This window comes from Falco punctatus, assembly GCF_963210335.1.
Source record: "Falco punctatus genome assembly, chromosome: 3".
NCBI lineage: Eukaryota > Metazoa > Chordata > Aves > Falconiformes > Falconidae > Falco > Falco punctatus.
The window spans coordinates 28,707,854-28,727,371 of NC_137582.1; the positions used below are offsets into that span (position 1 = coordinate 28,707,854).

The 19,518-nt window shown below is 45.5% G+C and overlaps 1 protein-coding gene across 9 annotated transcripts in view; it reads left to right on the plus strand.

Annotated features, from left to right (window-relative positions):
* The window catches only part of ANKRD46 (ankyrin repeat domain 46), an 85,986-nt gene that overhangs the window by 57,512 nt on the left and 8,956 nt on the right, over positions 1 to 19,518 (plus strand). For 6 of the 9 annotated variants that reach the window (XM_080378075.1, XM_080378077.1, XM_080378076.1 and 3 more), the window contains one exon: positions 1 to 16,670. This exon is cut by the window's left edge. The exons of 2 other annotated variants lie outside the window; for them this stretch is intronic. The gene's annotated coding sequence lies outside the window, so the exon portion shown is untranslated. Of the gene's footprint in view, positions 16,671 to 19,518 lie in introns of those variants that run through there. One more of the 9 variants, XM_080378078.1, reaches the window with a different exon arrangement.

Genomic DNA, 19,518 nt, shown 5'->3' on the forward strand with positions numbered 1-19,518 from the left:
GTCTTCCAGGACAGCCTAGTAGTAGGTAAAGTGATAACCTGCTTGGTACAGACACCCCGTGTGGGATTTGTAAAACCCTCACTGACAGCCTGGAAAATTGCCAGTGGGCTTCAGAAAAAGAGTACAGCATGCCCCAGTCCGAAAACAAGCTCATGTGCATGGGCTAGGTTTGCAGGCTACACCACATTGCAGCTAGTTCAGCTGGCTTCCCCCTTCTAGGGCATCTGGACAATTTTGCCTGGTCTTGCATCTTCTGTAGTGTCTTACAGTGATTTAGGAAAATGTCAGGAGACATAGCCTCAGCCTTCTGGGAGCCTGCCTTGCAAGGTAGCCCTGCACAGGACAGCTATAGGAAAATTCCTTATATTCCAGCCCTCCCTCCCCAAGTTCTTCTGTGCAGGGGTGAGGTAGAGATGCACCTCAGCATTTGCTGCTTGGAGACAATCCCACACCTTGAGAGCTTTATCTGGCTCACCTGATTTGTCCTAGCTCCAGCATGAGACTGATGTGAGTGGTAGGGCAAGCCTGGTGTGGGGGAATATGTTTGTTAGCACATTCCATCCATCCAGTTGTCCACAGATGCTTAATGAGACCCAGGAAGGCAGCCACGAGGCTGGGCAGCTCAGACCTCATCCATAATTGCTTCCTGTGCAGCAAGCTGCAATCATATGAGAACTACAGACATTAAGACTATTGCCCCACCAGGAACACAGGCAGGAGGAGAGACCTCCCTGACAAGCTTTTAGTTCCAATCATCTCAGGATCCATGTGTGCTATGAGAATCACAATTCATGGGCTAAATCCTGAAGGCTTTGCTCAGTATTTTTTTCTGGAATTGAAAAGCATTTGTGGAAGCTATGAGAAGCCTTACCTGGCTAAATGCTTTGAGATCAGGTGTCCTGCTTTCCCTCAGCAGGTATCTAGCACCACAAAAGCCTGCCTTGCTTTACAAAGCACAGAAGAGGGAGGGATTCTCTGCACTGAGAAATTCATGATCTAGGAGGTGTCAGTATGAAGATGAGCAGTCTCTTAGTGTTGTGGTGCATTAGTCTCCATTAATCTTCAGGTGTTTCAGATTTTGCCACTTTTTGAAATGGCAGCGTTGTGAATCTCTTTAGAAACCAAAGGTAGTGGACCGCTCCTGCACGTGTACTGGTGAGACTTGACAGGAGCAATGGCAGAGCAGCTTCGGAGATGTTCATAAAGTGGTGGCAGGTGCTGGGGGTGCATTTCTCAACCCTACCAGCAGGATGGAGGGAGATCTGGGAAAGAACAGGCCCGTGATTCCTTGTATTAAAACAGACGATCAAGTTCTACATGCTGCGTGTTCTGGCAATGCCTGCTGAACCCAGCGAAGGCAAGGGGTCCTGTCGTATTCAGCACAGGTACTCAGCCTAATAATAGGCTTCCCCATCACTTCTTACAGAACAAGCCAAGAGGTCACAAAGAAAGGTGTCTCCTCTGTTCAGTATTTAGCATTAGGGCTGAAGCTTGTTCAAGGACTCCCTGTCCTCCCACCCCTGAAAGGTCAAGTAAGGTCAAATGAGAAAACAAATCTCACTTGAATGTCAGAGATGATTAAGAAGGAAGATAACAGTGATGTGATAACTCATGGGGAGGAGACTGCTTAAACCAGTTGTAAAAATGGAGAATATGCTAAAGAAGGCAGCAGAGCCAAGGCAGAGTGAAGGGGTTTGCACTGCAGAGCAAAAGCCTAATCTGGGTGCCAGTGCAGGAAACTTTACTATGAGCACACTGGTCACTGCAGGAGGGCACAGAACATCTGCAGGGAAGTCACCATCTTCTGGCATCCGAATGCTTCTGGGATAACTTCCAGAGACACCTGTGATTTCATTGTGTTAATGTGTTGCATTGCATTCCCTGGTATACAGATTGTCAGCCTGGACATGTATCTAGCTGAACTATCTGAGTGGTGGTGGTATGTGTGGTTAAGAAGTTTAGTTCTTTAACACTGTGGTTGTGCAGCAGACCAGAAATACAGAGGGAGAGAAAATCCCCACGTATACACCATTTGCAGGATTACAAGGACAACTACAAGGGCCACAGCTTCCCCGTTTCCTTATTAGCATCAGCTGCTGTGGCATACATGCTCCAGGTCAACCAGGAATGGCCATACAGCTCCTGTCGCTCAGATTACAGTTGTTTCCAACCCTACACATGTTTGCACAAGAAAAGGCTGGAGGCTGAGGCGGAGGGGGAAGGGAAAGGCCAGGCACAGTACTGCACTGCTTTATCAAAGAGAGTAGGTGAAAGGCAGGACAGGTTTTACAATGCCCTCTCAACCATCCCAAAGCACCTCTCAGCAGAACTGAGAGGTGATGTAGTAGGGGTGAAAAGCACATCACCCATAGCTCAGAAGAAACCAAGGGAAGAGCTCTTGCTTTCTTGGCTCGTGATTTCTTGCTTGTGCTGCTCCCGAGACAGTGGCCCCGCATGATGCTTCAGGCACAGAACAGGCCACTTCACCCCAGTCTCAGCCTCATTTATTGCCCTGGGTTCCAGTGCATTATTGTGAAAGAGCTGGAGAGAGCAGACCCTGGCAGCTGAGCCTGGCACACCCTTGGGCCCTTTGGGTACTGTGCCCATCCCCTCTACGCCCTGCCTGGGCACTCCCCTTGGCACGCTCTGCCTTTCCCTCCCCAGCCGCACCAACGCCCGCCTCTTCCCCAGCACCTCTGTGCCACACAAGACCTGCGGGTCTCCAGTGAGCCAGTGCCACCACCTTGGCCGGGCTGAGGAATAAACAGCAGAGAAAGCAAGTTCTTTGCACCTGTGAGAGGGTGTTTCTATGTAAACTGTCCGTATACTGAGCTGTATTGACACACAACCCTGGCACAAGTCCATGCAGCTGTAACCTACACACAACAGAACTCCAGGCAAGCTGATCGTGGGAGTTGGGGTCGTGGCAAGGGAGCAGGTTTCTGGCCACCGACAGCAGAAATCTGTGTTAATCTTTTATGCCAACAAAGCTTCCATTTTCATTTAAAGCGCTCTCTCATCTTTCTGCCTTCCTACTCTAAACCAAACATGCTTTTACCTACGGGAGACTTACTGCTAGTGAATCAGATGAAAAAAACATTTTTTTTGCACTGTCACAAAGCCCCATTCTGAGGCAACTGCATATGTGGAATTTTCCAGGTAGCTGCGATAAGCAGCTCATGCGTACAGAAAAATAAACAGTACGGCTTTTAGATGCTACTCAAATTGCCCTGGATTATTTCCGCAACAACTGTACAGGCCCTTAACCAAAGCCTCTGGCTGCCTCCAGGTGAAACAGGGCATTCAGTGCTATCAAGATGACCAAATGTCCAGCAGAGAATTTAGAAAGTGTCAGCATACAATACTGGACTTGTTGGGATATTGAAAAGTCTCAAGTAGCTGTAGCCAGATAAAGTACATAAAAGGGAAAGGCAATTAGTTCACAGTGGTCCACACCACTGATTTAATGCACACAAACTGGAGAAGCAGGTGCGTAAACGTCATGCCCGTGGCTTGCTCCTGAAGCCCAGGTAACAAATTTCCAGTTTGTTACCAGAAGGTGAGGTAGAAAAAAAAAAAAAGTGCAATGATTTGCTGCAGCGGCTGTGGAGTCAGGTAACTCCAATACGAGGGGTTATTTTCTCTCATCCATAGACAAATTAAATTAAATCCCCTGCCTCTACGTACGTATAGGAAAAAGTCCAGTTCCAGTTCAGCTGCTTCCCTGCTGTTGTTTTCTTGGATATATTTTAATTTTCACATTTAGCTGAATTGTTTCTAATCGGTGGTACAATATGTAACTCAGTCTTACCTGAAATCAGAATTTCACAGATTCCTTAGTCCACTCCCACTCTTCTTAAAGCCAACAGGAATTTTGTTGATGATCAGTAGAACTAGCTCCAGTGCAGATCCTGATCACGAGACCCAGTGTACAGCCATCAGCAAGGTGAAGACATTTACATGGGAAATAAATGTACCTCTGTCCACACCTCTGCTTTAGCAAAAGACACAGAAAGGGCGTACGTAGCAGTCAGTCCCGCTTCTGGGCTTGGCAGGGATGCTGTTTGCTATTTGAACCTAATGCACCCAGCTGAGGTGTTACATAACAATATATATGCCTGAGCTAAAGAAAAAGGACTAGAAGGGGCTCTTGGAATCGTCAGGCTGAGCCCCTGACTGCCACAAGCACTGCATCTTAATTGCCAGTATGAATTTTCAGACAGGACAGGAAGGGAAATACTCATCTTCCCCTTGCATCCCAGCCCCGTGGCACCGCACAGCACACAGCAGCCAGGCTGCTCAGCCCCTCCATGTGCCCAGGAGCTGGACTATCACCTGGCATCCACTTGGCAGAGCCCCCGAGGTTTTTATGTGTCCCTGAAAAGCCTTGGAATATTCTGGCAGTCTTGCTCCCCAGCCTTAAGCATTCCCTATGTAAGGGAAGAAGGCTGTATACCTCGTTGCTCCTGCAGCCAGGCCTGTCATCCTGGCCTCCCCTCTCACCCCTCCCAAAGTCCTCAGTTGCCAGTTTCCTACAGAGGACCCCTCTTTACATCACTCACCACCTGCCCCACAGCAAGGACTCCGTCCTCCCTCATTTTTTCTCTGCCACACACCTGAGCTTCTCCATCCCTCATATCTTCTGCCACTCACGCTGTCACCCTGCACGCTCCTTCCCTGGCAATATTCTGCACTTTCAGACTTCTGCCTTCCCTATCGCCCCGTGAGCATTTGGCTGCAGCTCCATGGCCCACACATGATCCAACAGAGGCGAGAAGAGAGCGAGCCCTGTGACACCGAAGCCTACGTCTCCTTCTCTTTGCTTGTACTGTCATATGGGACTGAAGGGTACCAGAAAGGTGCAGGCATGGGGCACCATCCAGACAAGCTCACCTCTCTTCTATGAGTTACAAGGAGGAAAAACTTACGGGGTGTTTGTGGGTAGTTTCCAAAAACAGCCTCAGTGATTTTCTTCAACCGGCAATGCACCTCAGGTAGCCCTTAAAGGCTGGAGCAGAGGCAGCACGCAGCAGCTCGGGGACCACTGTGTGCGTGGGCATGAATTCAAAGGTCACAAGAAATGCAGAGGTTCTTGCAGTCACGCACAAGGGCTGGCTGTGCCTGTTGAGCCGGGAACAGCTCACAGAGAGCAGACAGCAAAGCCAAAGAGCCCATGGAAGAAAAAAAAAAAAAATCAGCCCAAAGCCTTGAAAGGAGACAAATTTCTCACAAACCACACTTTTTCTGCAATGCTAACAAACTGTGCTCAAGAAATCCACCTCTTCTTTTAGCAAAATTCACCCAACTTGCTGCTTCTCGCAAGAAATGTTTCTGAGCCCGAAGGGAGTGCAAACAGATGCCAGCATATTAGAGGCTGTGAAAAGCTGAGGAGTTTTTATGGGAAGTGGAAGCCCCACAGAAATACACCTGAGATTGGCTTTGAAACTTAATGACAATAAGTTCAACCTGAACACCAGGAGAGGTATCAAGGGAGGCCATTTTCATGAAATATCCAGACAGCTCACCTGTTCCACAGCTCGCAGTACCCCTGCTACCTTCCCAAGGGCCGGCAGCTCTGATTCTCCCTGCCTGGCTGCCAAAACCTCCACCACCGCTCCTGGGATGTAGCCCAGCATCTTCACTTTAGCGTTCTGTAGTGCAGTGACAATGTAATATTTAAGAGAAGCATGAAATTAAATGTGGTCTCAAACTTGGTCTCCTCAGGAGCGCTGCACAAGGTGCATTATTCATTTTCATATTTAATTCATTTCCAAACTCCATTTGTGGATCCTGTGACATGTACTGACCTGGAGCAGCACAGAATCAAAGTTTCTTACCACAGATCATATGGGGACCCACATCGCAGGATGGAGAGAGTTTGGAGAGCCCTCTTCTGCTTCTTGGGTGTCTTGAACATAACTGCTGAGGCACATGCCTGGGTTCCCATGGCTCAGCAGCTTGGACCGGTGATCTGAGGTTAAAGGTCTGTCTTGGTGCTCTCTGGGCTCATTTTTCAGAAGGGCTGAGCACCAAACTGAAATCTTTGGGAGCTGAGGTTTGAAATCGTAAGTATTATTTGATTGTGGATACTGTGAAAAATAAGGTATATCTTAAACTGTGTCCCCCAAGTTTTTTTTAATTTTTCACCTTAATTACCTCAATTTTACTAAATCAAATCTACCTGACCTTAATCTAGGTCAGTTTGCCATCAGTGATGGACGTCATTCCCACCAAAGAGAGCATGTTTTGAACAGAAACTCATGAGGCGCTCCGTGGTGATAGAGATGAGCACCAATGAAGGAAGAAATGAGGAAACAACAATTTCCTCTCAGCAGCAGGGTTTGAACAGCATGCGGTAACTAGGATGTAAATTCACATGTGGAACAATCAGGGGAAAACCCATCTTGCCTCATTGCTCTGTAGGTTAGTATTGCACATTTCATACACTGAATGAGCCAATGAAAGGGAAAAGCAGAATATATGATTGGGTAATTAGCAGTATGCAAAGGAGACTGAATTAAAGTGGCACAGGACTCCCTAATCCTGGTCTTTCTTATCTTTAGCTGCTTGACTTTGCAGCTTTAGTGTACTTTGAACACAGAGTTTGAGTTATAAATTAGTATTTATATTACAGGAATGCCCTCATTTCCCCTTAAGACGAGATGTGCCAGTACAGGCACAGCATCTGATCCAGCAAGCTTACAATCTAAGGAGACAGTAAGTATAGAAGGAAGAGAATGAAGGAGAAATAAAATAAGCTTAAATGCACATGGCTCTGTGTGTGTATATGTATGCACACACATACACAAAAATGCATTTATACATACAGATTTTACATATGTACCGATTCAAATACTCAGCATTTTAAATATATATGTATATGCACAGAGTATCCGCAGAATTATATATATGTCTTGCGTATTTAATGAAGCATTGCCTTCCCACAGCTGCCTCACAGCCTAGCTAACGCAGAGCGGCTGGTTTTCCTGCTGGTGTTGTAGCATCAGCAAGCTGTGAGAGGCATATCAAAGACAAGAGCTTTCAGGTTCATTCAGGGAGATGCCCCATGCATAAGGTGAAGTGTGGTGATATTGCAAAAATGTATGTGAAAGGAATAGGTAAATTTTCTGAAAGCTTCTAGGAAATTACCTTTCTAATTAGGTTTGATCGAAAATGTTTTGAAGAAGCATTTCAATTGGAAATTATTTGTAAATTTCTTCTATTTACTTATTTTTTGTAGAAATTGTCCATTTTGCTTACTCTGTTTTGAATGAGAGAGAGCAAACCCTGACTTTTTTAGTTTCCAACATTATTTGTGTGTGCATCACATGAGATGTAATGCATGAGCTTTAGCTTGAGAAAACACTTCTTCACTGTGAGGGTGGCCAGGCACTGGCATAGGTTGCCCAGGGAGGTCGTAGAGTCTCCGTCCCTGGAGACATTCAAAAGCTGTCTGGACACAGTCCTGGGCAGCTGGCTCTGGGTGGCTCTGCTTGAGCAGAGGTGTGGTGGTTTGACCCTGGCTGAATGCCAGATGCCCACCAAAGCCACTCTGTCACTTCCCCCCTCCACCAGACAGGGAAGAGAAAATATAAGGAGAGGCTCGTGGGTCAAGGTAAGGACAGGGAGATCCCTCGGCAATTACTGTCACAGGCAAAACAGACTTGACTTGGGGAAAATTAGTTTAATTTATTATCATTCAAATCAGAAAAAACACCTTCCCCTGACCCCTCCATTCTTCCCAGGCTTAACTTAATTCCCAGTTTCTCTACCTTCTCCCCCTGAGTGGCGCAGGGGGACGGGGAATGGGAGTTACACATTGTTCATCACACGTTGTTTCTGCCACTGCTTCCTCCTCACACCCTGCCCTGCTCCCGCCTGGGTCCCTCCCACGGGACACAGCTCTCCATGGCCTTCCCCAGTGCGAGTCCTTCCCTTGGGCCGCAGTTCTTCACGAACTGCCCCAGCTGGGTCCCCCCACGGGCGCAGCCCCTCAGGCACAGCCGGCTCCAGCGTGGGTCCCCGCGGGGTCACAGCCCGGCCAGCAGCCCTGCCCCAGCCCGGGCTCCTCGCCATGGGGCCACAGGTCCTGCCAGGAGCTGCTCCAGCGTGGGCTGCCCGTGGGCTCACAGCCGCCTTCGGGCACCCACCTGCTCCGGCGTGGGGTCCTGCACGGGCTGCAGGTGGGGATCTGCCCCAGCATGGACCTCCCTGTGTCACCAGCCTGCCGCACCGGGGGCTGCACCACGGGCTGGGGGGAACCTCTGCTCCGGTGACTGGGGCACCTCCTGCCCCTCCTGCACTGGCCTAGGGTGTTGCTCTCATGTTTTCCCACTCCTCTCTCCCACTGCATTTTTTTTTCACGGATTCCCTGCTCCACCACACCCCCCACCCCCCACCCTGGCCTCCTTCTTAAATACATTGTCCCAGAGGCTCTACCACCATAGCTGATGAGCTCAGCCTTGACCAGTCTGGGAGCCGGCTGGCATTGGCTTTGTCGGACATGGGGGAAGCTTCTGGCATCTTCTCACAGCAGCCACCCCTGCAGCCTCCCCCACTACCAAAACCTTGCCACGCAAGCCCACCACATTGGACCAGATGACCTCCAGAGGTCCCTTCCCACCTCAACCATTCTGTGACTGTGGTTCTGTTTGGGCTAATATCTAACTGATGATTTAGATGCCTCATTTATGTAATGTCATTTATGCTCATCTGCATATGGCAAAGGTGGTACTAGGTAGTCTTCAGTTATCTTTGAGTCACTAAACCCTAAATATTTTCCAGTAGAAATACAGATTCCTCTCCAGTGAAATGACACCTAATCACAGCAAGTGTAACTTCTTTACTCGTGGTTTACTGAATCTCCTGGTCCTGGGCCAGAGGACCCCAGCAGGGTTCCAAAGACCCCAGTAATGTACTTGTTATCATTATTAACTACATTTTCTTAGAAGGACTTATAAGGCACATTCAAATGGCTACCAGTGAGTAATATTTATCATATGTGCGTATTGAGACACCTGGCACTACTCCCATCCTTCAGGTCCTAGCAGAGATGCTCTATAAACATCTGTGGGCTATTCCTGGCACACATGTATTTCCTTGTCAATCTCACACACAGCAACCCTTGCTTCTAACCTCCCGTGTGCTTTGTTTCTGGAGTTTCATTGATTAATTTCTGAAGTAGACAACTACCTGTTTTAACCAATCTTACCAAAACCAACACAAGGGTTTACAAGAACGCCAGACATCCCAGGAAACCCACACAAACACTCTAGCTTTCTCAAAAGCCTGCTTGTGCTGTGTACAGACTAACAAATCAAAGTGCCTGCAGTGGTGACTAATGCCTCCCTTGAAGAAAAAAACTGGTTTTGTGTGATCTGCTGTACTTAGCAAACCTGCCTTTCTTCATGCTCACCCGTGTAAATAAAGACTAATTTAACTGAAATCAGTGGTTATACCAGTGACAAACTGGGGTGTAGTAGGATCTGATTCAAGCCCACAGGGGTGAATATACTGTTGTTGACAAGTGTGCATATCACAGGCCAGTGCCTCAGCTTTTAAAAGACTGGGAAGCCTTGAACTTGTGTATTGCATCTGTACTGGCTAAAGTCTGCTCTTTGAAATCCCCCTTCTCATCCTGACCCAAAAGGAGAAGGAAGAGAAAAATTCCTCTGACTCCTCTGTTATCTTCATTCTGTATTAGTTAGCATTTCTCTACATATTAATAGCACTCAAAGTGCCCACCTTTACTTTGGGGCCTGCTATGAAGGGGTGAGTGAACAAGGAATTGACTTTTCAGTGTAGGAAACTGGTGGACCGGTGAAACAAGGAGATAGCTCCTTCCAAAAAGTGGGGGGAAGACAAGGAGGGGATGGCTGAGAGGAGGCAATCATTCACACGCCACATGCTTCTGAGAATCTCTGCAAGTCTCTTTTCTTCGTTCAACCTTATTTCACAGCTGCATTCAGTTGCTCCAGCCTTCACACAGACTTACATGAGCACAGTTGTCAATCAGCGTTACAAATGGTCTAGCTCTCAGGCTGCAGTTGTCTGCTGTCACACAGATCTTGTATTAATCCTGGCTGCCTGGAACACATGGCTCATAGTCCCATCCTGAGCACCTTGCTTTAAGTCTGAAGTTAAACACGGGGGGTGGGGGTCCTATTTCTGATATAACCTACTTGAAACACATGTACTCAAACTCAGGAAATTTCTACTACCTTATATTCCTTGATAAAGGCACTTCCAAAAAAAGCACCTGTGTGTGTTGCAGTGTTTGCTAGAGGCGCACTGGTAAATGGGTACTCTGTGTCCTTTCGGTTGGCATGAAGATTATAATGAATCATTGATAAAGCTAATAATGTACTCAGTTTAATCTAATATTACAGCACAGTGGCTGTAGCCAGTGCTTACAGCACAGGAATATACAGAAGTAATTAATTTTACACTACTGAAGCTAACTGCAGTTGAACCTCTCCGGGTTATGGAAGCTTGCTAAAGCAAGTGATGAAAATGATCACCATGGACTATGCAGGGGCTGAGTTTTAAACAGCTGGGCCAGGCTCAGTGGCACTTTAACAAATGTGGATATAATATACATCTGATGTATCCTAAGCAGCCCATAAAAATTGCTATCGTCACCTACATATGAAACTGAGCTACATGGGAGCACACTTCAGGTAGGTATTGTTGCTTCCCAGGTCTTTCATGGAGCATGACGGATGTTTACTTTATGAGTAGGCTCATTTCATTTGTAAAGTAAGAATAGATAATACAGGTCAAAATTAATCATAGCCCTGAAGCCAGCCTCTTTATTGGTATGTACCATAACAGCTCTTTGATGGAGTCACACAACTGTGGGCCAGATGAAGCTCTGATGCACTCGCCCCCTGAGATGGCAAACTAAGCATTGTCTCTTAAACTATCATTTTTTACTTCAATCAAAATGTTATACTCCAGCTTACTATACACTGAAGTAGTATCCATGGAAGATAGCCATCATCAGGCATCATATCCTGCTGTCCTTGTTTCGGGTGGGACGGAGTTAGTTATCTTCTCAGTAGCTGGTGCAGTGCTGTGTTTGGGATTTGGTGGGAGAACAATGCTGATAGCACACGGATGGATTTGGTTGTTGCTGGGTGATGTTTACGCTAAGTCAAGGACTTTTCGGTTTCTTGGGCCCTGCCAGTGAGAGGGCTGGAGGGGCACGGGACATTGGGAGGGGACACGGCTGGGACAGCTGACCCCAACTAGCCAGAGGGATATTCCATACCATATGATGTCGTGCTGAGTATATGAACTGGGGGAAGAAGAAAGAAGTGGGGAACATTCAGCATTTGTTTTCCTGAGTAACCGTTAGGTGTGATGGAGCCCTGCTCTCCTGGGGATGGCCGAACACCTGCCTGCCCATGGGGAGGGGTGAGTGCATTCCTTGTTTTGCTTTGCTTGCGTGTGCGGCTTTTGCTTTACCTATTACATAGTTCTTATCTCAACCCTTGAGTTTACATTCCTTTCCGATTCTCTTCCCCATCCCTCTGGGTGAGGGGGGAGTGAGTGAGCAGCTCTGTAGAATTAGTTACCAGTTGGGGTTAAACCACCAGACCTACCCAGGTAGACAAAATGAATTGAACTCATTCTTCTGACAGCAGAAGCCAGAACCAAATTTAGCCCAAATTTATGCTGGTCTGTGGATCATCACAGTCCAAGACATTCACAAGGGAATGCACTGCTTCCTCACTAGCAGCAATGCTGCATGTTCTGCCTCTTCAGAAACTGCAGTGTTAGCTACAGCAGGGTCGGGCAGGAAAGGAGATGACGGGACAGGACAAGGATACATGACTGGCTTGAACTTGTGAGGCCATCAAGCCCAGTCCCCCACCACATGTAATTCTTTTCGGAAATGTTTCCAGCTCAGAGACCAGCATCACATTACCCATCTGCCACGCTCACTCTCAGGGATGATCAAAGAAACATCAGCTCAAGCCCCCAGCCAGCCTCTGAGGAAAACCGTCCTCTTCCTACCCAAATGCCTAGCATGTCACAGTTCCACAGGAAAATCAAACAGATGGACTTGACCAAACAGAAATTTATTGGGCAGGAGAGCTGAAGAGCAGAAAAAGCTCCCCAAAGAGAAGCAGTCACCCCACAGCCCCAGATGAATAAGGGCTTGCCTCCTGGTGGAGGCGTGTTAGGCTAGATGGCCACCACCCCCCACTGCACAGGGCGGGCTAAGCAGAGGTGTCCTTCTCCTCGGGCCCCTGAAAACTGCTCTGCTTTGACTGCCACCATTCTGAAACACATTCAGCAGCGTGCAGGGAGAGCAGCGAGTCCCCTGCCTGGGAGGGAGGCTTGCTAAATAGTTTCTCGCTTTCACTCCTTGTCCATAACTTCTTTACCTCAAGATAACAAAAGCAGGTAGTGTTACTGCTCAGCCTGCTCACGTAGGGTTGGTTTGCCCTCTGCTATCATAACAAAAGGATGTATTTCTCATTAGGTTATGACATGGCTACTCTTCTTGCTCAGGCTATCAAGGCTGGGTCAAGCCAGACATGGTGGGACAGAGCTGGGCATCAGGTCCTGGCAAAGTCAACAGCCCCCCAAAACATCTACCAGCCTCCTGTGTCATGTTCAGTAGCAACACTAAGGAAGCAGGAGACCTCAGTGGAAAAAATAGTCCAAAGACAGATATAAAACATTAACAGAGATGGAACAACACCAGGAAACAAGAGTACTGTAGCCAACTGAAATAACACTGAACATTGGAAAATTGTTATTAATCTGGGAGATAGCCTGTCAGAGCTAAAAACCAGGGCTTTGGCACAGTCTCCCCCGATTTTGCCACCTCTTGGTTCAAGCTTTAAAGCTAATCTACTTTGTTGTATTTATTTTACGAACCTTGTCCAGCTGGGCCATGGATGAGTTTTACAGAGAAACTTCACCTCATTGATCAACAATGGGATGAGTTTTGCCAAAAACAAAACTCTGCTGGCAGTATGTTGAGTTTTATAGTGATAGTCGCTTTGGACTGTTATTTTGAGCATTCTGCTGGGAAGCCTTTATCATTGGGACCACTTGTTTAAATAGAGAAGAATCTTACAACCACCCAACGTGGCTTTTTAATTTTTTCTGCAGTCACCATTTTAATTCTAAAGTTGCCATAAATTTCCATCAGCTAGTTTACGCTCTCGTTAGAGATCTATCATGACAACAACAACAATAGATCATAAACAATTACGAAAGACCCTAGCCAACTCATTTATATCCACAAATATAGGACCTGTTTTGACTATTGTCCTTGCTGTCTGCAATTCCCTTCATCAGTTGAAGTCTCTTCTGTTCCTGTGCTCATTTTCTTGCCATTTGGCCTGGCTTTCTTCAGCTTTCTCTTTAACTTCACATAGAGGAGATTAAAAGAGAAAAAAGAATAACGAAGAAAAAAGACCCAATTGCTGAGATGATTTTTCTTCTTGGTGAGAATGTCTGTCTCTTCAGAGAGACCAATTAACATTCTCATCATCTCTTCGGACCTAATCTAAATATGAATAAAATATCAAACCCTTCCTAAAATTGTTCTTTGTTCTTCTTACCACACTGAAATTAACTTTTTGACATGATGCCAGGCAGAAATTCAATACAAAATGCACGATTCCTCCCCCTCCACATTTGCATACTGAAATGCCACTCCGTGTGTTGCTGGGCACTGCTGCTGTAACAACGGACACCCAGTCTTCCCCAAAAAATCCCAACTGTCAAGCGCAACTATTCAGAACTGCCCCAAAGTTTGAGGCTTTTGGGTATCTGGATTATGACACATCATTTATGAACGTACAACAGAGTCTTTCTTTGATCTAACCACAACTTTTTATTGGCTTAAAGAAAGGAACTTGTACTAAGCGCCAAACATCTCATAGAAAGATGAAGAAACCCTTGTATATGGAAACATTTGCAAGGTTCTTGCTCATTTCTGACTAATTATGGTCATTTTCACATGTAATTACCCAAACTGCTCTTGCAATCAATGTAATTGTGCTAAGTTGTTTAAAATCAGCCTCATTAGATTCTGCCTGGTAAAATCTACTGGTTTTCAAAACCTAAATTTTGATCTGTTAGCTGCCAACAGGCCTTTAAAAGTAAATAGGGTTTCTTTTGTCTTCTTCCTCCCTTTTTTGTGTGCCGGTGTGAGTTTTTTACATTCATTACAGCTTAACTGTAGTCAGAAAATTGTCTATAACCTCCCGTAAAAAGCTATTATGTGTGTCTCCAAGTTATTGTAAGGTTCTCTTTCACTTTCAAAACTGTAAAATCTACAGTCTTTGTGGTTGTGGAATTAAAAGAATATTTCAAAATGTGAATATTGAGTGTTTAGGTAATTCTACCCTGAGCCTGTGGTGGGCTGAAATAAGGAATAGCCACATAATAAGCGGAGGTGTTCACTGACTCCTGCTCCAACCGCACAACCACGCTTTGGAGGCAGGGAGCAATATGCCAGAAGTGTGCTCGCTCCCAGCAGTTTCGATTGCCTTCTTCTGAGGATGTAAAATGCCACCTCTCCTTACCTGACTCCAACATCTCTGCCTGGCCATCCACCTTGCTGCTTTCATTTCCTTTCTGAAAAGTTTCCTCTCTCTACGATGTCATTTACAAGGAGAAGCCATAACCGCAGTAGGGTGCCCTACATGTTCTTGACGGCGTCTAGCACTGTTTCACAGGACCTGCTCACGCTGTTAGCAAGCACTTGGGCTGGCATCACAAGCATGTGCTGCTCAGAACTAGTGAGAAGTGGGGCTTGAGCTCTGAGGGAGAGAAGAGCACTGGGGTGAGAGGGAAGAACAGTGCTGTGGAGCTGCCTGAGACGGGGCTGAGGCTGGCCACAGCTCTGCTCCAGCGGCACATCAGGAAGACGTTGCCCCTTCAGTGGTGTGTTTAACCTCAGTGGCACCCTCCTCGGGGGGAGAGCCAGCTCTGTATCAGCTCAGCAGCCCTGGGTTATGCCGGGAGGTGATAATTGTCGAAAGGGTAGCAGTAAGTGCCATGCTGAGTGTCAACATCCACTGATACGTCTCTGCAATCCTCTGTCTGGAGGATACTTTTTCACATCATGTTTTCTTTTGGAATAAAAGCTATTTGCTCATCAGTAGTAGGTACTTGAGCCTTCCTTCCCTGCTTTATTTTAGCTAAAATAAATTTGTTGTAGCCCTAAGGACATGCCAGGGTCAGGATTTGTTCCAGAGAGGAAGGCATGAAACAGGAGAGGAAGACATACAGAGAGAATCTCATTAAACAGGACCTTGAATTGGTGTGGGGCACTGACTGAGTACTGTGAAAGGGACGGTAGCATGAAAGGGGCTCTTCCCAACTCCAGTGCTCAGAGGTGAGTGGGTTGTCAGGAGGCTGAGCCCCAGGCAGCCCCTCTGTGGGCTACATGTGGAGCCAGGTGAGCCCTTCAACTCTCCAGCCTGCAGTGTGGTCCCACGGGTGCAAGGGCAGGATTTGACCCACATCATCTTCTGAAAAGAAGTAAGTGACAAGCCTAAGCACAGCCACAACTGATTATTATCTGAAGATCTGTTAGATCTGTTACTTTTCATGCCTCCCTTTGATTGTAAAGGAGGTTATATCAGAGTCATCTGTAAGACCTACATTGTAAAATACCTCAGCTGTGGTTTTAAGCAACTGAGACAAAAACCCCAGTTCTTTAAAGAAAGATACATGTATTCTTGTGACATTTCCATACAATTGCAATTTTCAAGGGAGCCAAACACTCATTACTACACAGGCTGTTCTTTAGAGGCCAGACCTGACCTTTAGTCAGAGAGAATTCCCATTTGGCTAGGCTTATTCATACAGCCTACAGTTTTGTTTGAATTCTGCCTCAACTGAGAAAGTTTTAAACTAGACTGGAGAGGTAATTAGATTAAGAGCAGGATTATTACAAAGTCCTGCACTGGCAGAGAAATGGCCCTGCCTCAAAGAGGTAAGGAACATATCCTACACGTAGTTTCCAAGGATCTAGATTCAGAGGAAAAGTGTTTTGTAACAGTGTATTGCAATTGTAGGAAGGAAGATGGGGATAAAGAATGGCCCCAAAGAGGTTAATCAAACCACGAGTTAAAAGGCCACTCAAACATCCAACTTTTCCATATGGTAGATCACAGGTCAACAAAGAGAGTGTCTTGCAAACTCCTCCCCCCTGCCTTCAGGGTTGTGGAGATCATCCTTTCTCCAGCACACATTCACATAATACTCCTGGGGCAGCCGTTTTCATTATTTCTGTGGAATACCGTTTTTCCCTTGCTTTTATTAGAAGCTAGCAGCTGGAAAAGATGAGGAGCCAGCAACATGTGATCAGACAAGTCTGTGGGGACCACCAGGCAGTTCTCCATAGATCGCAGTTGGAATTTTGTAGGCAGATTGAAAGGAATTGGTCTCACTCTCGCTCTGTGCACTGACACTGAGACTGAGCCACTATCTTTAGTTGTGCCAGGAAGGATATTTAGTAGAGTATTATATGGGTTAAGTTACGTTTTTTCTGAATTTTTCTATTAATAATCTAAAGGCAGGCACAAACAACAGGCTAATGAAAGTTCACAGTATGCAGTATTTCCAAAGCTGTACTGAAGTCTTGGCCTTTTGGGTAAGATCTTAGTAAATATGATTATTCATTTCGGGGGGGGGGGGGGGGGGGAAGAAGAAGAAACAGGAAAAACCTGCAAAACACCAAGGTAAATTAATCTCATTAAATCAGAAGAGACATAAGAGCTGGGGAAGTGACCAAGCTGCAGAGAAATGGGGGTACATGGCAAGGCTGCGCTCTGGCAAACTCTGGCCAAGCCGTTTGGAATAGCTCCCCATAGTTCCCAAAGGAAAGTAAATGCCACCAACACTCTCCACAAATCCAAGCCTATTTGTGCATATGAAAGAGGGCAAGGAGACAGTCTTCTTTCCATACAGCTATTTTCAAACTGTCTTTCATTTACCTGGCTCTAGAGAATGGCACTAGGGTTAGATATATACCAAAGGATCAGGTTTATTTATCAATCAAAAAATTGCCCATTGATACATTCTAATGTGAAGAGATCCTTGGACAACAGAGATGAAGTAACTTTGAAATTGAAAATGCCCAGAAGGTACATCTAGGTGCTTTTCTTCAGCAACAGCCAGTTTGGATGCCCAAAGATACACCTAACTCCTGTTAAAACATTACATATGGTTTCTTGTTGCCCTGCTACTTCATTCCATACCTTAATTATTGTGAATATTTCTTTGCAAGTTGGTATGGAAGTCTGCTAGTGTCCATTTCAGTTTCAGGAAACACAATATTTAGATATTATGGTTTATTCTTCTTGCAATTAAATTAGCTCAACAAGTTTAATTGCTCAACTTGTTTAAGCTCAACTTCATTTGTGGCTCAGAACCTCTCTGTTTTCTCCAAAACAGGGCATACTTAAGCAAAGTTTCACTTGCCCTTAATTTCCCCTTTTCTATAGATAACAATATTTTCTCTACACATTTTTCTTAAATTGATTTCTCAACTGGATGCAGCATTTTGTCATCTTCTTCAGAATTCTGCAACACTACTGAGATGGCCAGAACTGACAGCCTCATTGCTTTTGTTATGTGTATGTGTCTCCGTGTAAAAAAGAATACTAGATCTTGCAACAAAAATATATATTCAAATTACAGGTTTACTGGCATCATGTCTTCATACTGTGCTAAAATAATCTCCTGCAGTCTATATTCAGTGTTTCTATTTATGTATTATGCTTAGCAGTAAGACAAAAAGAAAGCAGGCCATCACAGGCACAGTGTTATGAGGATGTTAACACTCTCCTCTCTGGGCAGTTCCTAACATATCAGTATTGAGGATGATTCTTTTTTTTTAGCAATATGTGTAGAACTATTTTTTCCAGCTTCTGTGTGGGAAATAGGGGCTTGGACTCAGAAATGTGATGAGGCTCAAGAGCAGATGCTCCAGGATAGCGTTCTGTCTCCTGTTTTATATCATTCATCTCTTTGAAGCCTCAGCTGTAAGTGAAGGGAATCATGGAAAACCTCTTATCATCAGCTTATTTGTTGCTGAACAGCCCTATCACTTCTCTTTTGAGGCTGGCTTTGAGCCCTTCAACAGCTACACAGGCAGAGCCAATGCCTGTGAACTGTTGCGTCTGGGTGCCCGTGCCAGCTGCATCCCACACATGCCAGCCCCTTCCCTCTCTCCAAGCAGGAGATGCGAATGGTCTTTTGGGGAGCCCTGTCTCCCTGAGTAAGCTTTATAGCTTGTCCTGGATCCTTCAGGAAAAACAGACTCTAAAAAGGGTAAAAATGACAGTTCAGAAAGGTACAAAGATCTTGTACTTTCTCCTTCTACCCATGTTAACCCTCCATTAGTCCTGAGATGCTTTAATCCCATGTGGGGCATTCTCAATGGCTTTTACTTGGCTGTAGTGTCCCTTACAAACCTCTGGTACTGCATAAGCATAAATCAAGGTTTCATGTGCAATAAAGAGGAATAAAAGCTATCAAGCTGCTACCTCACATCTTTGCACAGCAACAAAAATCCTTGCAAAGAGCTCTCACTCTTTCCTTCCAGTTACCTGTTCTGAGCTGGCTGACAGAACCCTCCAGATGTGGAAAAATTGATTTAAGGGTCTTAGAAATGGGGTAAGAGTTTACTTGCAAATTAAACTATGCAAGCTATCATCACTGACTAATTACCGTACTTTGCTTTTAAGTATGAGCATTTATTACACCAAATAGTTCTGCAAGAATCACTATCTACATTTTTAGTAATGCTGTGGAGGAAGGAAGAAAGGACCATTTGATATCTTTTCTGACATTTGACTAATCCCAGGTCAGAGCTCCTCTCACCTAACTTTAACTGTTCAAATGGTAAGCATGAACCTAAGACCACAGTCTGTGCTTTCTCTACACTGAAAGAAAAAGGCAGATGAAGCCAGAAGGTGATTCATACAGCTTCTTCACAGACAACTAATTGACATGAAGCTACAATATGTCATGGGAAAATGGCATGCCTTGGATATAAGATAAAATATTTACATTAACCTATGACCTCAATGTCAGAATATGAACTGTTTAAGTACCTCCAGTCTTCAGAACAGTATGGTTCATCCTTCATACCCCAACTGCAAGTGCTCAGGCTCCAAGTGTTTTGTCTTACTATGGTAAATAAATAAATAAATAAATTTTTTACAATGCAGTCTTCCTGCATTCCTATTACCACATGACAGGAACCCAATCTGTGAGCTGGAGATTTTTTCCTTTTTTGTCAACAAAACTGAAACAAGCAAGCATCCCTCCATACCTTTACAACTGCCTTATACTCACTTTTGGGGTGCAGTAGTGTTTCACTGGTGTAAACTGCAACCTAGCAAAATGCGAACAGTGACACTGGATTCTAACTTGTAGCAGCACACAGAAAGAAACTGCAAACTGGAAAGCTGTCACATCAGAGCAGTGGGAAGTTGCAAGCAATGAAAACATTCAGTCGCAGTAAATGTA